Genomic DNA, 21,077 nt, shown 5'->3' with positions numbered 1-21,077 from the left:
TCTCTCGCCAGGGCCACTCCAACATCCACTATCCTACCTTGCATCTCTTTTATTACCCCATCCATGTACATATCGAACAACCACGGAGACATGACACATCTCTGTTTCAATCCAACCATCAAAGAGAAAAATTCACTCAGCTCACCATCCACACGCACTGCAGCCTTGCACCGTCGTACATACTCTTCACAGCATTCAACAACTTCCCATCCACTCCATATATTCTTAATACTTTCCACAATCCTTGTCTATCCACCCTGTCATATGCTTTCTCCAAATCCATGAAAGCCGCATACAACTTCTTTCCCTTCTCTAGAAATTTTTCCACTAAAGATCTAAGAATGAATATCTGATCTACACAACCTCTTCCCTTCCTAAAGCCTCCCTGTTCTTCTCCAACTAATTTCTCTGTTCTTTCTCTAACTCTGTCAATAAGTATCCTACCATACACTTTTCCTATTATACTAAGAAGACAGATGCCCCTATGATTACCACACACTTCTTTTTCCCCTTTTCCTTTGGACAAGGGAATAATTATGCCTGACTTCCAATCCCCCGGGACTCTACATTCCTCCCAGGCCAATCTGCACATTTTCCACATCCATTCTACTACTATCTCTCCCCCGTACTTCAGCATTTCACCACACACTCCATCAATTCCTGGGGCTTTCCCCAATTTAACTTTCTTCATTGCTTCCACAGCTTCTGTCCTACTGATTTCTTCCTGTCTTCTCACCTCCCTCCTTCTCCCAGCCATTCCCCAGCCACTTATACTCGCATTACTTCCATCCTCTATGTTCAACAATTCCTTAAAGTGTTCTCTCCATCTGCTCACTTTTTCTCCCTTCTCCACTAGTAATCTACCATTTTTATCTTTCACTCCCCTAATAATAATAGATAATAATAATAATAATAATAATAATAATGCTAACAATAATAAAAGTAATAATAGTAATAATTATCTATCTATCTACAGCCCGACACCCTACTCCCGCAAAGGGTGGCCACAGACAAAAGGCCTTCAAGTCGCTCTGTCACCCACCATTTGACTGAACTCCCCCCAACTCACTTCCCTCTCCCTTACATACCTTTTACTCCATCCCTCCACCTCATCCTCGGTCTCCCTCTCGCTCCCTCCACTTCACCTACATTCTCCCTTTTAGTCAGGCTTTCATTCTCCATTCTCTTCACATGTCCAAACCACCTCAGTGTAATATAATAATAATAATAATAATGATAATGATAATAATAATAATAATAATTATTATTATTGTTATCATTATTATTATTATTATAATAATGATAACAGGTCTGCAAATTTAATTAAAAAATTTTATTTCTGATTAGTTATGTTTTGTTGCACTTATTAATACACAAAAAGATACCTTTAGAATGTTTCAATCACATCACATTATAATAAAAAAATCAAGAGAATTTTAACTGAAGTATAGCAACATATGAATTTCAATCGACCTATACAGTATTGTTCTAAATTACTGAATATAAAAGTATTTAGTCATGTAATTTTTGAAATATATACATAAGGGAAATAGCACTATACATTCTATCACTCAGTTTTTTTGCTCAAATACTTCGTTTAGTGGCCAGTCGTTTGTACACTTTTTCTTGTGCGTCCCTATGAATCATCCAGCAGTAGGCCGCCATCATACCGACGTCCCAACGTCCCTAGTATCTTCTTTCCATGTCCTTGATGTCCTAATGGAATCTTTCACCCAGTTCTTAACTCATTGCTCCAAGAATTTCGGGAAAAAATTCCAAAGGCGAATTCAAAATGTGAACTTCGAGACTCATGTTGCTACCCTACTCCGTAAACTTCATCAACAAAATTCTCACAATTTCTTTGTAATTTGGGTTCTTACTGTTACCAGAAAAACTTAGAAATTACTTCTTTGAATGATACCCAAGCCTCTCGTTCCAGGTCGTTCATCGCACCACCAAATTCTGCATCAGAAATCAGTTTTCTACAATGGTCCAGTAAATACGCCCTGTTTCAATTTAGCTTCAGACAAACCAGGAAACTTTAGGCACAAATGCATAAAACAGGCTGCATCTTTTGATAGGGCTTTGACAAACTGCTTCATTAATCCAAACTTAGTATGAAGCGGTGGTAGCAGCACTGTGGGTTCACCAAGTTAAGTCTGATAATGTTTTTGTCACCAAGCTTTTGATTTTTCTGTTTGGTCATTCCTATTGAACCCCATGTAAATCCTTGGTTCTGGTGTCCCACTAACAGAGAAAACATGGGAATTTTGTATATCCTGACTGCTGACCCAGTGAGATACACAGAACTTTTAGGTCCCCACATATGAATCAACGGTCTTTATTGTAGCTGAATTTCTCTACAAAATTTGACAGATTCTAGTACGTTTCTTTTAAATGCACTGAATACGCAACACGTATTGATGCATATTTATTATTATGAAAAAGTACCCCTTTCTGGCTTCTTTTAGATGAATCCATAAATACTCTCCATTCTTCTGAATTACAGTATAATCTCTACCAAGTTTCTGCACTAGGCCACTTACAGCAGTGCAATATACCAAGGATCCATCTTTTTAAAAATATGCTGCAAACTCATTCTCTCTAATCCGGTACCAAGAAAAAGTTGTGTCTGGATGTAATAAGTTATCTTTTAATCGCGACTCCAGGAGTTCTGCAGCATCAATGGGGAGACCGAGGTCTCTTACTAAATCATTAAGTTCATCCTGAGAGAAAGGCTGTGGCTCATTTGTGACAAATTCGTCATCGTCTAGCTGTAGCCTTTTCTTGCTCTGAATGAGTTTCTACATAATTAGGACTATTAGGTGGAGTAGGAAATGGTAGATCAGATCCATGTGGTACAGCTCTTATTGCTGAAGGATGATTAGGATAAACAATATCTTTCTGATTCTTTTCGCTGTATCTGTTATGCAGCGTATTCCGGGTCCTGACTTCTCGGGCTCAGGTACTGTGCAACCTTGGGTCCTTTGTTCTCGACCGGGTCAGTCACAGGCAAGGAAGGAAAGTCCAAACACAACTGGTCAAAGACACACTTATATATTAACAATAAACAACTACACACACAATCCGTGATCAGAGCTATGGGACACAAAGTAACAAGACAATCTCAGAGACTAATTCTTACACTAAATGTTTCCTACTGGTTGAGCAAGTTTGACCAATACACATTACTCTACCTTTTCTCACATAGGGCAATTCCCACACAGTGATACACATATGGTCCACACAATACACCAGGTGTGCTTTGTCCTCAGGTATATGGCAAATAAAGTCACATGTATCTGAGTATACCAAACGCGTGACATAGATGGCACTATATATTCAGGTCCTTATATGCATATACTCGCATAACACAAATGGCCTCCTGTGCTAGTTATATGCATCCGCGTGACACAGACGATACCCTAGTTACGTGCACGTGATATAGGATGGGAGAATATAGCACTTACTGTCTATTTGCGTGACAGGGACCGGAAGGGGGGAGGAGAATGCTGTGGTGGCACAGATTTCCTTACGGGGCTGATTACTGGGAGTATACCTTGTATGCCACCTTCGGCTTACATTGACATGGACAAGTCCGGGGGGAGGGGAGGGGCATGCCACTGGTGCTGTCGGCTGTGTATAACACTGGGGGAGATAGTTCACACCTGGGGGCAACCCAAGGCTCAGCGCTACACATTCTGCACGTGAGTTTCTCTGTGGGGAGTTCATTGTTCCACATGGTGAAGGTAACACAAGGGGGGGCAGAGGAGGAACACTGAGGAAGGGAGGGGGGGGGAGGAGCTAGTGCACTGGCGTCGGGTCTTATGGTCACTAGGGGACAAACAACCTCAGAGTCTTTTACTCACAGGGCAGGTGGAGATGGGTGCTCGGGTCACGGGAGGCAGGAGGCCCTTACACCGAGAACTGCAGGTGGCATCTGGGCATCGGGGGTGGGCCGTCTGGAGTGTAGTCCAGGGGTACGTCACCTGTGAGGTTGCCACGGGTCCTGTAGGAGTTGGATGGTGGAGTGGTGGTTGGCCCTGGGCGAGGCAAGGCCCTCTGGGCTAGGGCCAAATAGGGCCAGGAGGTGCGCAGCATGGCACTGGCCCTTAATCATAGTCAGGGTCCTGGGGAAGGACCTGGGGAGGCCTGGGCCGATGGTCGGCTGCAGGGAGGGTGGTGCCCCGGCTGGACCGTGGTCTCGTCTGGCAGGGGCAGCCTTCAGGAGGGAATTGCGGCCACCTGTGCCGAGGGAGGTCTGGCAGCTGCAGCGGGCGTCGGGGATGGCCCACTGACTCCGAGGGCTGCAGCCTCGCCTGTGGGAGAAGGCCATCGAGTGGACTGCAGCCTCTCACTCTGGTGTAGTCTGGCAGCACCTGGGGGTGGGGAAGGAGGGGCTGCAGTGACAGGATACCTGGCCTCGGACATGTCTCGCCCGGACTGGTCTCTGCCTGGGATGTCTCGCCTGGACTGGTCTTTGGCAGGGTACCTGTGGGGGAGCAGATCCCACCCTCTCAAGAAGAGAGGCGGGAGAGGGGCGCCTCACTCTGCCATAGGATGGGCGGGCTGAGCAAGAGGCACTGCCCTCGGTAGGAGGTCCAGGTCTCACGGAGGGGGAGCGACCAGAGGCCTGCTCCCCAGCTTGGTGGGCCTTTTTTTTTTTTTATGTGCTTGACTCTGGGCATAGGCTTCTCAGCCTGCTCCCAAGGCCCAGTAGTCCTCCTACATATCGTACACCTCTACATGTCACCACTTCGGCGCTAACACCCACTGTCCATAATGAATACATGCTAGGGCTGTCTCATACAGGGCTGGTGTATTGGTATTAGCGGAGGTATTTTTACGACATGTTGAAGGGTCTTCTGGTAGATCGGTAAAGTCTGCCGTAATGAGATTCAAATCCTTAAACAGTTCTCTGCCCCAGCAGGGATTTGAACCTGGGTCCGGTAGGACCGCAAGCCACCTCTCTACCGATTAAGCCACCGCCGAAACTCTGGTTCGGGGTGTGAGCAGGAGGCCTGAGGGACACTCCTTCGGCCAGGCAGCCCTGTTGGGTACTGCTTGAGCTCCAGCTCGGGACAGGGGTAGAGGAGGAGTCTGAGGGGACTCCTCCAGGTGCCGCAGAACCTGGCGACGGTGGGAAGGACAGGCCTGGTGGGCTCTCTTGGTGAAAGCTGCAGCTCCGGTGGAGTCTGCTCTTCTGCTGTCAGGACTGGGGCACCTGCCCCAGGGACAATGGGAGGGGGAGGCCCGGTGGGCTCTCCTGGGCAAAGCCGCAGATCCAGTGAAGTCTGTCCTCCATTCGTCGTGGCTGGGGCAGCCTTGGGGGACGACCGGTGGCCTGTCCTGAGTGGTATCTCCGGTGGAGTCTACCCCTGGGCCCGCCTTCCTCCTGGGGAGTTCCGGCGAAGGTCGTCCGTAGGATGTGCTGACGTGCTGGCTCCCGAAGGTGCGTGGTAGAGGATGGAGAACCGGAGGTCACTCCACCCACAGTAGACCCGGTGGGCGCTACTGTGCTGCTGCTCCCCTGGGGTGTAGCAAGCCTAGCGGCTCCTCCCGAGCCCTCTCCTTTAATGGAAGCCGATCCGGTGGATAAGGCATCCGAGGGCTTGCTAGGGACTTTGCGTATGCAAGTCCCACCCCGATTCCGGCGAGTGCTTCCTTCGTCGGAGTGTAGTGCACCCAGACTGCGTACTGCCTGGTGGTCTGGCTGCGAGGAAGAGGGGTGTCGAGTCACGGGGAAGATGTGCCGTTTACGCTCGGAGGGCTCGGCAGGTGAAAAAAGCCTCCCCGTCATCTCCTTGTGGGTTGGGGTCACCTCCCTGTACCCTCCTCCTAGGGTTGTGGTGTCTGGCTCGCTCCGCCGAGCAGGTATTTCAGTATCTTTGAAATTTGCAGGAACAAAAATAACAATTGTTACTATGATTTTTGGGTTCCCTCCATATCATCGGAATACCAAAAGCAAGAGCCTTCTTTTCATCTTTTGTCCAGTGTCTTAGTTCCTCAACACAAACAGAGCAGACACTATATGGGGCCAGCTTTTTGTCCTGGTGACCGAATTTTATTCCAAAGTATTCGCCGTAAGTTTTTTTCTGTCTCTGGTTTTTCACTACAAATTTTCCTCAAATGTAGCAATAAAAATCAGGATTGTTCAAACAACATGTAGACGCCATATTATGATCGTTAACAGTACAACAAAATTATAATTAATCTGTAAAGAAAACTTCAATATATATCTCTACTACATCAATAAAACACGACTATTTTCAATAAGTATCACTGTAAAAAAAAAAAAAAAAAAACACCACCAAAAGTAATTTACAAGAGCACTAGTCAACTGTGTCACAATGAAATATGTTTGCTGCACTCCACTACTGGTATGACTCATCACTGTGTTGTGTTCCAGCTATATTTTGGCTTACTATCAAATAACTGTATTGCTTTAAACATGGATTTTAATACTATAACGACTAAGTTTGAACATATTGTCATTGTAATAAAATGTTCTTTAGTAAATAATTATATGGGGCGAAATGATAAAAAAAAAGAAATAATTGAAATTAAAAAAAAAGTGTAGTGTGAAAAAATGGTACGTGATGGAGAAAAATGGTTTTAACTTTTTAACTGAACTCGCAAAAACATATAAAAATCATATGACAAAAAAAATTCATTATTGTATACCTGTGTAATAATAATAATAATGATAATGAGAGTAGTAGTAGTAGTAGTAGTAGTAGTAGTAGTAGTAGCAGCAGCAGCAGTAGTAGTAGTAGTAGTACTACTACTACTACTAATAATAATAACAATAATAATAATCATAATGACGAATTTCGTCCTCTTCACTGTGTTGACGTACTCTATATATGCATACTGCTTTCAGATCATTTATTCAGTTCAGTACAGACTTTCTGAAGTGGAGTATTAGATGGAGCCGTCATTAACCCACTCCACTACAAAAAGTCCCCATTAAATATAATGAAAACAGTCAGGTGGTAGCAAGAATAGATTAAATACTGTCCTTGGGCTAGGTAGGGTAACATTTACTTGGGTTACCTAAAGGAATGTAAGATGGTCTACACATGGCGGTAGGATATATACTTAAATACTTTTGTGCAAATTGGCATGATGATTAATGAACATACAAGAACGTTGAATCCCAAGATTTGTGTGGTTTTAAGGTCAGGTGTTTAACCTCAAAAATGTCTTTAAATGCCTAAATGAAAAAAAAAATCAATAGATATATAGTTAGATAAACGGATAGATAGGTACATTGACACAGACAATAAAAATTTAATAAATAAATAAATTATATATATATATATATATATATATATATATATATATATATAAATATATATATATATATATAGATATATATGTGTGTGTGTGTGTGTGTGTGTGTGTGTACAAAGTGTCTAGAAGTATTGGCCCAAGAAAATTTGTGCCAAATAGGAAGTGTATCGGTGAAAAAATAAAGGAATGGCTCCAAGCGGAATTGCGTTTTGATGAATGATGAAGGCTCTGAGGGAATGCAACAGGTCTCAACTCCACGATGTGGAGACTTAACTATCCTGTTTCTCTCGGTCCATATTCATAATGGATTATAGCCCCTTCAGTACCGTATCATGTTATATTTTCATCATTCAGTACCGTATCATGCTATATTTTCATCATTCAGTACCGTATCATGCTATAATATTATCATTCAGTAAGCCCTACCGCTTCATGCTGTATTTTAATCACTCAGTATCGTGGTGTCATGCTATATTTTCATCATCTACCAACAGACGATTCTCTAAGATTAAGGCCCGTATTCCCCTCAGGGAAAGAAGTTCCCAAACACCTTTCCCTAAACGATTTATTTATTCATTTATTTATTCATTTTCTGCACCTTACTCTCTTATTCTGTGTTACATAAATCCATTCAGTGTCGCCATACTCTGCATAATAACGCACAGATGGATATTAACCAATGTCACCATACTCTGCATAGTAACGCACAAACTGATATTAACCATCCATATCCAAAAATAAATCGCTAAGGAATATGTGTTAGGGTCCCAGTGAAGAGTATTTATAAGGGCGCTAAGGCTACAGTGCGTGTGGATGATGAGCTGATTGAACTTTTTTGTCTGAATGTTGGATTAAAACAAGGATGTGTCAAGTCTCCATGGTTGTTCAGTCTGTATTTGGATAGAATTATAAAAGAGATACAAGGTAGGGCAGTGGATGTTAGAGCGGCCCTAACGAGGGAGAGCAGTGTTTGGAAACTTTCTATTCTGTTGTTTGCAGATGATACTGTATTGTTAAACGAGGACGAATGGGAACTGCAAGGCTTGGTGAATGAGTCTGGGAGAGTGTGTAAGAAACCGAATCTAAAGGTGAATGTAAGGAAGAGTAAAGTTGTGATCTTCAAGAGAAATGAAGCCACTGAATACACAATGAGGTTGGATTGTGAGGAAATGGAAAATGTGAGTGCATTTACGTACTTGGGTAGCGTGATGAGCAATGATGGAAGTTTAGAGGATGAAGTGTTTGAAAGGGTACAACAAGGAAGAAAGGTGGCTGGTTCTTTGAAAGCAGTGATAAGGAATAAGAAAGTGAGCATGGAAGTAAAACAGACGCTGCATGATAGTATTGTGATACCAACTCTAACATATGAAAGTGACGCTTGGACCTTGTTGGAAGGACACAAGTCAAGAATGAGAGCTGTGGAAATGAGTTATCTGAGAAGAGCATGTGGAGTTAACAGGAGGGACAGACTGGCAAATGAAGAAGTGAAGGTGTGTTGTGGTCTGGATGTGACTGTGTATAGAAAGTGTTAGGAGAAATGCATTGAGACAGTTTGGCTATGTGGAGAGGATGGAGAGGGAGAGACTAACGACAAGAGTGTATGTGAGTGAGGTGGAGGAAGGGAGAGGGAGGGGAAGACCGAGGATAGGATGTACGGATGAGGTGAAGAGATATGTGAGAGAGAGGTGTGTGAGTTGTGGGGAGGGCAGTGAAATGGCAGGGGACATGGAGGCGATTTGTTTGTGACCACACCTAACGGGATTATATAATTAAACATAATTAATAATCTGTTCTTATTATTACTGATCATTATCTCAAAGTCGGATTAATGATACTATTTAGATAGCATTGCCATGTCAGAACCCAAACAGACTTTCATCGAGATCACACACGTTAAGTACATTTAATTTCTCGCTGTCTAATGAACTGAATAATGCATTTTCATATCTGCTGATTGCAGTTGGGGTTCTGATGTCATTGTCATTGTTTTCTGTCTGAAATTCATATATAGTTAACTATGCAAACGGAAAAGTATGGTTTATTTCTGATGGTGGAAAGTCTGTTTTCGCGGTATATACAATCAATATTCAGAATCTGAAAGCTTATTCAGATATACAAATATTCATACACTCTATTTCGACTCCTTGGTTCGTGAATTTCGCAGGTTTCCTGTTCAAGTGGCTTGATTTGTATCACGGTCACTAGACTGGTTGTTTGATCGTGTCCCACTGAGCTGTAGGTCAGGTTGCTTCACATCCGGCTGAGTCTCTGGTCGCTCACCATTTATTAGGATCTGGAGCAGCACATCCCTGGGCTGAGCTTCGGGTTGTTCGTCTCTTGGTTATGTTTCAGGTCGTTCCACATGTCGCTGTGTCTCAGGTGATTCCGTTGTCCATTCTCCTCTTCGCGAATAATTAGCTTTGTGTGACCGAAAAATGCTATTTTTTCATTCGCACGAGCTCGTTTTGGATCATTTAACTGTGTCTGTCTCAGCCGAACGGAAGCTTCACAGAGGTCTTCATTCAAACAGATGTTCGTATTTTTAAGTTTCGATCAACAAAGGAGGGCAAACTCGCGTTAAGTGAACTTCGCAAACTTGGCAACAATGGTTCGATGTCGTACTTGCCCAAACCGAGTTCGTGGGGCAGGGGGCCCCACCCTGTGAGCCCCCTCAAAATGAACCTCACCAAGTTGAAGTTTTCACGCAAGATTCGTGTCTTTTCCCAGGTCTCTTCCCAGGCCTCATTCGGGCTTTCCTCTACTCCTCCAATTCGGATGTTGTTTCTTCTCAAATAGTTTTCCTGGTTATTAATTCGTCTACTAAGTTTGTTGCATTTTTCATTAATTTCAACTAGGTTATGGGTAGAAATTTCTTCTCCATCTTGGCTACCTCCTTTTGTTCATTGTTCTCCATCTTTAGGTAATCATCCTTCTTCTGGGTACACTGCAGGGAGATGGTTAGTTCACTATATTTCTTTTCCATGTTCTCCTATGAGGTTACTTAGCGAAGAGTGCATCAAGTTATCTGCAGACGTAAAGGCTTTTTCCCGAAACTCCAGTATAAGCTTCAAATCCTCCTTCAAAAACGTACTGGATTATAATAATTAGGGGAAATAATGTTCACTGAGACTCGCGTCTGTCACTGAATATACGCGAGTCATGTACGGCTTGTTGCTTGTCAGGACAGGGTTCGTAAACCAATTTTTCAAACACAGAAACTTAGAATTCTCTTGTATTTTTAATGTCTTCGCGTTCTATGTTATTCATGTGCTTTAGTCATTGAGTTTAGCTTCTCAGTAATGAGTAGTAGTAGTCCATGGAAGAGTCTTGAAGAAATTTAATGCTGCACTGCTGTGACCAAGCGACCGTCCTACCTCTACGTGTTCAGTGGAAGAACATTGTTGGACAACTTGCGATCACATGTAAACCAAGGAAGATACACTGTATTTGTGGATGCAGTTCAACTTTTATGCCACACTGTTTGGCCCTGTGGTTGCACCGTCTTAACTATTGAATTGATGCAAGAATGGGTGGCAGGTATACTGTAGAGCTGAGACCAAATCTCAGACCTCAAGGTCGAGTCAAGGCGTTTAGAAAATCATGAGGTTGGGGCCGAGACCGAGACCGACGTATTTAAATAGCTCTCGAGGCCAAGGCCGTGATCTTTCATGGGAGGTCTTGTGAGGCCTAGACGTCACTATATGCTGTATGTATTATGTCATGGATGGTATTAAAAACTGTTTTCTGCCCATTTTCAGGCAAAATTTTGCAAACTGCTTACAATGATTGGTGGCTGTATGTCTTTTCTTCATATGTATAGCTAAGTTATCTTTTAAATTTTTTTTTCCAGTGACCATTTTACACTGACAAGCCTGTGATTCATTTATAAATACCATATGCTATACTTTTTTAAACAGAGGATGAGCAGAGGAAAATAATAGATAAAAAATGTCCCTCCTGAATACCCAGGAAGGTATATACACAAAAAAAAGAAAGAAAAAAAAAAGACTCCATCCATCTTGTATTCCCTTCTTCACCCCCACTTTCAGGGATGGCCCGACCGGGGATGGGTGGCTGGGGACCCCCCCCCCAGTGTTTGTTTCTTAGTCGGTAAAAAAAATTACTGGATTGGTAAAAAATGGAGAATGGAGACTTCTTTTTTTTTTTTTTACGTAAAAGGAGAGGTGTCCGAGAGGAAAAATTGCTTTTTACATAATTTATATATTTACTATATATATATATATATATATATATATATATATATATATCTATCTATAGAGAGAGAGAGAGAGAGAGAGAGAGAGAGAGAGAGAGGACAAATACAGGATACCCTACTGTCCGTCCTCTCAGGAGGATAGTCTAAGCCAAAATCAAGTACAAAATTAATTAAGGTGCCTGGACCTGGACCCCTTTCACCCATAGAACGGTGGTAAGGGGGGGTTGAGCAAATTTGTATGCACTCCTGCCAGTGGTCTGGTCATAAATAACTCCAAATGTCATGACTGGGTCAATTAACTTAATCAGATTACTAAATAATTTACATGGCTTGGATCCCAGCAATAATACAGGCTTGGGTCCCAGTTCAGGTGGCTTTACTTAAGTACAAGTATTTTAGCTTTTAAAATCCCAAGTACTGTACAAGTACTCAAAAATTGTACTTAATTACAACTACCTAAGTACAAGTACTTGTCTTGCCCAAGCGAACAATTATCTTACATCACCACCCCAGTGCAGCCCCCACCGCCCACCGTAGAATTCGTGATCAGAAAGAGTCAGTTAATTCAGGAAGAGGATAAAGGAGGATGTGTGTATCTGTACAATAGGCTATATGTTGTAGAACGTGCTGATAAAACTGCGCAAGTAGCCAGGATTTCTTTTCTCCTTATTTGTATCATGTCTACTGTATAGTAGCATTAATATTTTCTGTTTAGCTATTAGTTATTTATTATCGGGTATGTGAAAACTGATTATCAATATACCATTTATTTATAGTACAGGCTAACAGTTAACAGTGCATGCACAGTTTTATATATATATATATATATATATATATATATATATATATATATATATATATATATATATTTATATATATATAAACGGGTGAAGTTGGTGAAAATGGCCCTTAACCCCTCGCTCCCCAATCACATACTCCTCGGGCCATCGCTGCCCACTTCCCCATTCAACATCCCATTCCCCCCCCCTCTCTCTCTCTCTCTCTCTCTCAAGTTGGCTGACTGAAACAACTGATTCCTTAGCGAGTCCGGGTATTTACAACTTGGGTGTGAGTGTAATCCTTTCCTGTACTTCCCCTCATTTCCTTCGCTTTTCACACCCACTCCATTCATTTTCACCCCATCCACCAATCCCCTGACTCTCTCTCTCTCTCTCTCTCTCTCTCTCTCTCTCTCTCTCACGTCGTTTGCTATGTCAGAATACTCGTATAGGGAAGTTTAGTCTCGTAACAGGTAGCTCTTGTCACTGGTATATTAGACGCGGGACCAAAGTAAGGATATCGTAGACTTAATCAATTCACTATAGCCGATGAAATACTCCGAGAAGTAATTATTTTTAAAATTTATAAATGTTTCAACATCTCATTGGTTTTACTACTAGTTTCATGTTTCTTGACATATTTCTGTTCCTCAACATGTTAACTGCCAAGCTTGATAACTTTACCAACGTTACCCTTTTTCTATGTTGTCTCAACTCCATGTTTTCCACTTCTGCCTCGCCAATATCTACCTATGGAGCCATCACGCGGATTTGATCTCGGAAATATCACGAGGTCTCTTCACTTTTCACTTGGCCTCGAGGTAGAGGCTGATGTCAAAACGGGTTTTGGAGACCTAGGCCGAGTAGCTTTGAAAATGTTTCCTTGGGGTTGTGGCCACAAGGTCGAGACCAAGCGTCAGTCCCAAGCCTGATGGGTATAGGCGACTTCAGAAATCCAACCAGTCAACTACTGTGCCCATTTCATTTAGTCGTTACCGCTGTATCTTCCATAACGATCATGAAAAATGACGAGATGGCACTACTTTAGTCACGACCTACAGTCTAACATTCCTTTCCTTTTTTGGTAGATATGTCATCATCAACAGCAAAGTTAGTAATAGAAGACTCAAATGATACGCACGTGTGACCTCAAGGAATATGGGCTGATGATTAGCGAGGATGATGAGTAAGTTTCTAGGTGATAAGAGAGCGGCGTCCTTATAGCGAACTCTACGTTCTGGAGGCTGCTCCTGATGAAAAAGTGTCATTTCAAGTACATACTGACGACAAAGATGTCCTTGTCATTCTCATAAACTTTGCTGGAAAGGACACGATTACAGTCCACATTCTAATGAAGATGTGATGTGGAAACATGCTAAACATCACCAAAACTGCTGAGATGCTACGTGAGAATTAAAGTAACTTCTTGACATACATTCATTGACAGATTGTGACACATTTTTATCGATTTGGGAAAGTCAGAATGCATTGAAGAAGTTAGTGGCTGAAGACTTCCTAAGCTGAGCTGTGTCCTGGATGAGGATTTGTGATAGAAATAGAGCTGACTAAGAGAAAACGAGGTCTTCTCTGCTCTAAAGTCTGCCCCAACAACATGAGCGTGATTTCTCAAAGAAGGGCAATTTTCTGTACATTACAGTACTGCCTGCAACAGATGAAAACCTCTTGAAATACAAACTGAAGGCTAATCGGTGGGTGGTGTTCTGGAAGGCAGCAGGCATGGAGGGTGCTCATCTCATTCAGATCATCGGCTTTGGCTGGGAAATAATGAATACCGTACCGTTTCTAGTCACCACTACAAGATCTCCAGCACATCCTGAGTTAATGACTAGAAATCTCTGTACTTCTCTGTACAGGGATCCAATAAAGAACAAAAATTCACTTCGGGAGGAAAAGCAGGAGATGGATGAAAAGGAGTTAGAAGACGGAGAATTAAACCTTAATGATTACGTGATGTGTATTAAACACTGAGAGCAATAAATTGCTGGGCTTTCGTACGAAAGGTTTTTGTTGCTGGATCTGCACAGTTACTTGTATTATGTTGTTGACTTCAAATTGTCATTTGCAGTTTACTTGTGTGCCTTTTTTTTTTTTTTTTTTTTTTTTAAATATAAATGTCGGTTCACTGCGGTGGCGCTTTCTCATTTTCTAATCGAAAATGAAGTTTCTGTCATTAAATCTAAAATAAATTTCTGTATCATCTGATGCTAGAATCATCCTTCTGACACGTTCCAGTCATGATTGCCTCCTCCAACGAAACTGGAGGAAGTTATGTATTCTCCTATGTTTGAATGTTTGTTTGTTTGTCCACACGATATCTCTAAAAGTTCTCAATGAATTTCAATGAATTTTTTTTTAAGGGTGGGCCATGGGCCAAGAAAAAACTGCTTAAATTTTGGGCCGATTCGAATCCAGATCCGGAGTATCCCGCACAATATCTTTAAAAGTTCTCAATAAATTTCAATGAAAGTTTGAGGAAGGGTGGGCCACGGGCCAAGAAAGAATTGCTTAAATTTTGGGGAGGATCCGCATCGGATCCGGATCCTACGTATCCCACCCAATGGCCTACAGTGGGGCACCAATTTTCGCGCCTAATTGGGTCCAAAAATAATGCGCGAAAGTGGAATTAGCGAAAGTTGGGGCATTGTCTTTATGGCAAAAAGGCTAATTGGTTCCCGGTTATCCTAAAATAACATCAGATTTTCATTTTCACTTGCAATACAGTACATCAAATCACTATTGTACATTGCATTGTGGGATACAAACAATAAAAACTGTACAGTACACATTATATGAGGAGAAACATACCACAGAGACCAGGTTGAGGTGTTTAATGGATGTTGGGGGTAAGTATCCGAGGCGCGTGGCGGGCTTATTTAGCCACGCCAGACGTATTGGCGCCACCTCTTGCTGCCTCGCTACCACTCTCTTTCTGCCTCCTCAGATGCAACTTGATGCAACACTTCCACTCTGTGCTGAATTTCCCTTTGTGCTAGGTTCTCTTGAACAAATCCATCGAAATCTTCATCCAGGTTAAGCTCCTCTATGGCACTGTCAGTAGGGATTGCACCATGGTCGGCTGCCCCCTCGGCTTCCAATGGTACTTCCACCTCTTTTTATCACCACCACTGCCTCCCGGCCCTCCCCCCACACCACCAGGCTCTTCCCCCACACCACCAGGCCCTTTCCCCACACTACCAGGTATAGTAGAGGCCATTGAACCGTGAGAATCCAACACAATGGAGCTAGCACGCTCGTACACAATGGCGGGAATGGGTGGACAGAGTGTTGACATGACGTCATTCAAGATGGCGGTGGGTTGCGGGCGGGCGGTGCAGGAAATTCAAAGTTCAAAATATTGTCCCAAACCCAAAATTTGTGCGCGAAAATCGATTTTTTTCAAGCGAAAGTGGAAGTTAGGGAATATTTGGTGCATGCCGCGAAAGTGGATTCCGCGAATCCTGCTGTAGCGAAAGTTGGTGCCCCACTGTATCTCCAAAAGTTCTCAATAAATTAAAAAACAGTTTCTGGAAGAATGGGCCATGGATCAAGGAACAATTGACTAAATTTGGAGGCGGATCCAGAATCTATGTATTCCACCACAATATCTCCATGGATCCGGATCCTTTTTAATGGCAATGACACTAGCGGAGGTATGTGCTCTCTGAGCGCTTTCTAATTTGTACTTTTTCTTTTTCAGTCCCATTATGTGGATATCATATTGGTTTCCTTTTGATGACCATTATTACAGGTTTATAATAATGCCAGGCCATCATCCTATTAGTAGGGTTCAGCTGAACTTATGACTCTTATTCCATTTCACCCTTACAGGGCAACAACGATCTAGGTCTAAAAAAGAGCAACCCGGATGCACAAGGGGAGGGAAGACAAATGATGTCACGAAGCCGTAAAAAACAAAAAACAAAAAACGGATCTAACTCTTTGAAGTGGAACTCTCTTACAACCCTGGCAGGTCCAAAAGTTTTCCATGGCTGAATAAAGTAATATTCTAACATGTCAGTTTTATTAGTATACTTGTAATGCTGTGTTTTTAAGGTGACTTCTCGTCGTAAAAACACGAGCACTGGAACGGGGTCCTTTTACTAGACCGGATGTAATGCACTAACAAAGGAACAGGGCATAAAAAGAGACAGTATACCGTATCACATCTATTGCTTAAGTTCTACTCATTACAGTGTACATACAACGATATTTAGTACATAGGAGAACAGAGATACAAGAATACACTCATCTGCATAGAATGATCCAACATATATTAACACTGTGGCACAGGGCAGTCGTGGATTCTCTCTACTATTACTTGAATGGAATATTACGTCACTGTGGTTGTTAGTTTGAATTAATTATTATGTCCCTTCAAGATAATAATAAACTGGGGAGTTTCACTTTAGATCACTGCGATTGGGAGTCTGTGTCGGAGATATTACTATGATAGAGGTAGGGTGCGGATGGCGACACTCGACACTGTCACCAAGTCGCGGGGGCGCACACACTTGCCTTTCGGCTCACTCACGCAACTACCTCTAGTTGCACAGAAAACTCCCTGGTTCCTTGATGTAGGGGGGGACTGAGTTATTTATCACTTTACACTCCGTACCCTGATTACACGTATTTCTGTTATGCCACTGGTTCATATATCTTCTACAAAACACTGTCACTGTACTCTGGATCACTGTCACTGTCACTGTCTTACCCTTGTTTCCTGGGTTATTAAATCACTGGTACTTACTGTCAGTGAGGCTCCCTTGTCTGGGGCCTCGACCTGAGGGGCGGCTCCTTCCTAGGGCCGCGCTGGTGGGGTGCAGGGAGGCCCTGTGGTCTGGGGGCCTCGACCTGATCGGGGGCCCTCGGGGCTAGGGCCGAACAGCCGGAGTAGTCGGGCCTGCTTCCTCTGCCTCCGGGGAGTGAGGGAGCCTGGATCTCCGTTGTTGTAGACTGCGGTGGAGGGCCTGGGCGTCCTGGGACTGCGGGTGCTCAGGGGGAGAGGCGCCGTCAGGGCTGGGCTGCGGCAGCGTCTCCTGTAGGGCTCCGACAGGGCTAAAGAACTCCCGGGTGTGGGCGGTAAGTCCGTTATCGGGCCTTGTCACCACTCTAGTGCCTCCTCCGGGCCTATAAGCCTGGATGGCGACGAAGGGCTCCCCGAAGGGAAAGAGGCTAAAGGGAGACTCACGCTCTTCGTGGTTCCCTGAGTGTGTCTATAGGTCTGAGTCGGGGCTCTACTTCCCCTATTGTGCACTTTGGCTGTAGCCGTGACTTGCCCGGCGTGCGGGGGACACCTATAGGGTGATCGAGGTCGCCCTTTCGCCGTGGCAAGGTACCGCCAGCGTGGTGTTCCTCCCGCAGTAGGAGACAAGCCGGAGTGAGGGGCTCAGGAGCTGCACCGTCTCCAATACGGACAGATCCTATTGTCAGGGAATTCTCCACCCTGGTACGTGCCCCGGCCGAAACCGAGTGTCTGCCCGTACGGAAAGCGACTAACGGATGAACAGGTTCACCCGTCCGTTGCGGCAAGATACCGACCCCGGGACGCCGCTTCCGTAATTGGGTAGCACTACATGTACGGTAGCAGGGTCTCTCTACCCTGGACCGTATTCTGGCCGTAGCCAAAGAACAACTGGAGAGGGATGCACACAGGCAACTCTCTCCTCAGCGTGTTAAGGCCGGAGCCTGGGGTCACCTTCCCCTTTACACACTCTGTCAGGCCATAGCCTGTGTCTATCGCTCTTTCTCTCTTTTGGCCGTAGCCTTGGGCCTCTTCCTGCCCTTGGGCCTCTTCCTGCCCTAGAGGGTTTAACAAGACCGTCAATACGGTGTTACCTGGGACTGACCTCTTTTCAGATCACTACCCCGCCCGCACAGTAGTTCGGTTTCCCTGAACACCTGGGATTGGGGCACTTGCAGGGAATAGGGGCTCAGGGCCGGGATGCCCCGATGACCCTCTTGCCCGGGGTCACTAACCTCACTGGTGTGTCCTCCCGGGGTGGTGGTGGGGTGGCGGCTCGGTGGTGGTGTGGGGGGTGGTGAGGTGGGAGGTCCTGCGGCGGGCACGGCGGGCATTTTACCACCTTCCGCGTTGTTGAAGTCACGGCCCCGTGACTGGAGGTGGTAGGTGGTGGAGGTGGAAGTCTGGTAGGCCGGGGTGAGGTGTTGGGTGAGGCTGATCCGGTGGGTGGTGAAGGTGTTAGGCTCCTGATGGGGGTTGAGAGTGATCCGGAGGGAGGATGGATGGTTGGTCCGGCGTAGGAGTCGGAGAAGGTGGTGGGTCCCTCGGATTCTGACAGGTGGGCGGTCGTGGCGGCGCCATAGCACTCTCTCAATTTTTGTTTCTGGTTGTAAGGTGTTGGTGGCGGGCATAGCGGGCGGTGATTGAGAGTGGCGAGTTGGGGGAGGTGGGGTGGTTGGTGAAGGATCAGAATCGGAGGAAGGTGGTGGTGGGTCAGGCAAGGGTGACGTGGGGGAAGGGGTTTGTGGGTATGGTGAGGTTGAGGGTGGGGTGGGGGAAGTGAGCGAGGAAAGAGAGGCTGTGTAGGTGGGAAAAATGAGTGGCGGGGATGTCGTGGTGGTGGGTGGTGCAGGGTGGTAGGTGGGAGGGAGTAGACAGGAGGAGGCAGTTTTGGGAAGTGGGTTTGGGAAAGATGGGATAAGGGTTCTAGGAGGCCTGCGAAGGGGGAGGCAGGCTTTGTGTTGGGGAGGAATAGGAAGGGGGGAGGCGGTAGTAGTGGAGAAAGTGGTGTGTGAGGTGGGAGGGTTAGGAATAGTGGTAGGAATAGGGGAGGGCAAAATAGAAGAGATAGCGGGAGTAGAGGAAATGGGAAGATGACGGTTTCCCCTGTCATCGACTGGGGGAGATGTGAGGTCGCCCCCGTCATTACGGTGAGATGTGGGGGCAGTGGGAGGGCGCCTTCTGTGACTTCCTCGTTTCACTTTTCTTCTTTGATGCTTGGGGCGATAGGCGTATGGTGGGGAGGCTTGTGGGCGCTCTTGTTTTGTTTTGCTGCCCCGGGCAGCTTTTAGCTGCTCACGAATGTCGTGGATTGGGCACTCAGGGCAGCAAGGAGTAAATTCCCAAGGATTTACAGGGATGAGATCCGTGGGGAAATGGTTGATGATGCCGATGCGTTTGGGGGAGGAGTGGACGGTTAGAAGGCGCCTTATTAAGTTGATTTGTTTATCCAGGTCTCCCGTCGGTTCATGTATTATGAAGTGGTTTTTAATGAAATCGGGGAGGATCCTGAGGAGTTTGTGGAATATGAGTTGTTCCCGGGTTTTTGCGTCTGTGCCCGGGTACGCAGCGGTGACGAGCCGCCTAGCCTGGATGAAGGTGTCATCGAGGATTCCGTCGTATGTGAGGGCGTCTAGTTTCGACAAGGCTACAACTGTGCCCAGAGATGGTGTCGCCGCCTGTTTCACAATTTGTTTGAATTGATCCCATTTTAGTCTCGGGACGATTTTGGGAGTGACAGTGGTGACTATTTTCCCCAGGTTAGGTAGTGTGACTGCGATCTTTTCTCTGTCTGAGTCGAACCCTATGTCTAGGAGGGGTTTGACCATGTCTAAATATACATCTATGTCGCACTGGTCCGGGTTGAACCTCGGCAATTGGATGTGTGGTTTGGCTGCCATTGTAAGTTCCCTTTCTGCGTTCCTCCGTGTGTTACTCGGATCTAGAACCACCGCTTGCCACCAGTGTAATGCTGTATTTTTAAGGCGACTTCTCGTCGTAAAAACACGAGCACTGGAACGGGGTCCTTTTACTAGACCGGATGTAATGCACTAACAAAGGAACAGGGCATAAAAAGAGACAGTATACCGTATCACATCTATTGCTTAAGTTCTACTCATTGCAGTGTACATACAACGATATTTAGTACATAGGAGAACAGAGATACAAGAATACACTCATCTGCATAGAATGATCCAATATATATTAACACTGTGGCACAGGGCAGTCGTGGATATTCTTTACTATTACTTGAATGGAATATTACGTCACTGTGGTTGTTAGTTTGAATTAATTATTATGTCACTTCAAGATAATAATAAACTGGGGAGTTTCACTTTAGATCACTGCGATTGGGAGTCTGTGTCGGAGATATTACTATAATAGAGGTAGGGTGCGGATGGCGACACTCGACACTGTCACCAAGTCGTGGGGGCGCACACACTTGCCTTTCGGCTCACTCACGCAACTACCTCTAGTTGCACAGAAAACTCCCTGGTTCCTTGATGTAGGGGGGGACTGAGTTATTTATCACTTTACACTCCGTACCTTGATTACACGTATTTCTGTTATGCCACTGGTTCATATATCTTCTACAAAACACTGTCACTGTACTCTGGATCACTGTCACTGTCACTGTCTTACCCTTGTTTCCTGGGATATTAAATCACTGGTACTTACTGTCAGTGAGGCTCCCTTGTCTGGGGCCTCGACCTGAGGGGCGGCTCCTTCCTAGGGCCGCGCTGGTGGGGTGCAGGGAGGCCCTGTGGTCTGGGGGCCTCGACCTGATTGGGGGCCCTCGGGGCTAGGGCCGAACAGCCGGAGTAGTCGGGCCTGCTTCCTCTGCCTCCGGGGAGTGAGGGAGCCTGGATCTCCGTCGTTGTAGACTGCGGTGGAGGGCCTGGGCGTCCTGGGACTGCGGGTGCTCAGGGGAAGAGGCGCCGTCAGGGCTGGGCTGCGGCAGCGTCTCCTGTAGGGCTCCGACAGGGCTAAAGAACTCCCGGGTGTGGGCGGTAAGTCCGTTATC

Source organism: Coenobita brevimanus, chromosome 75 (genome assembly GCF_032717465.1).
Source record: "Coenobita brevimanus isolate Jiangsu-jjx chromosome 75, ASM3271746v2, whole genome shotgun sequence".
Lineage (NCBI taxonomy): Eukaryota > Metazoa > Arthropoda > Malacostraca > Decapoda > Coenobitidae > Coenobita > Coenobita brevimanus.
The sequence above is the reverse complement of the archived record's forward strand: the minus strand, read 5'-3'. Positions refer to the sequence as shown.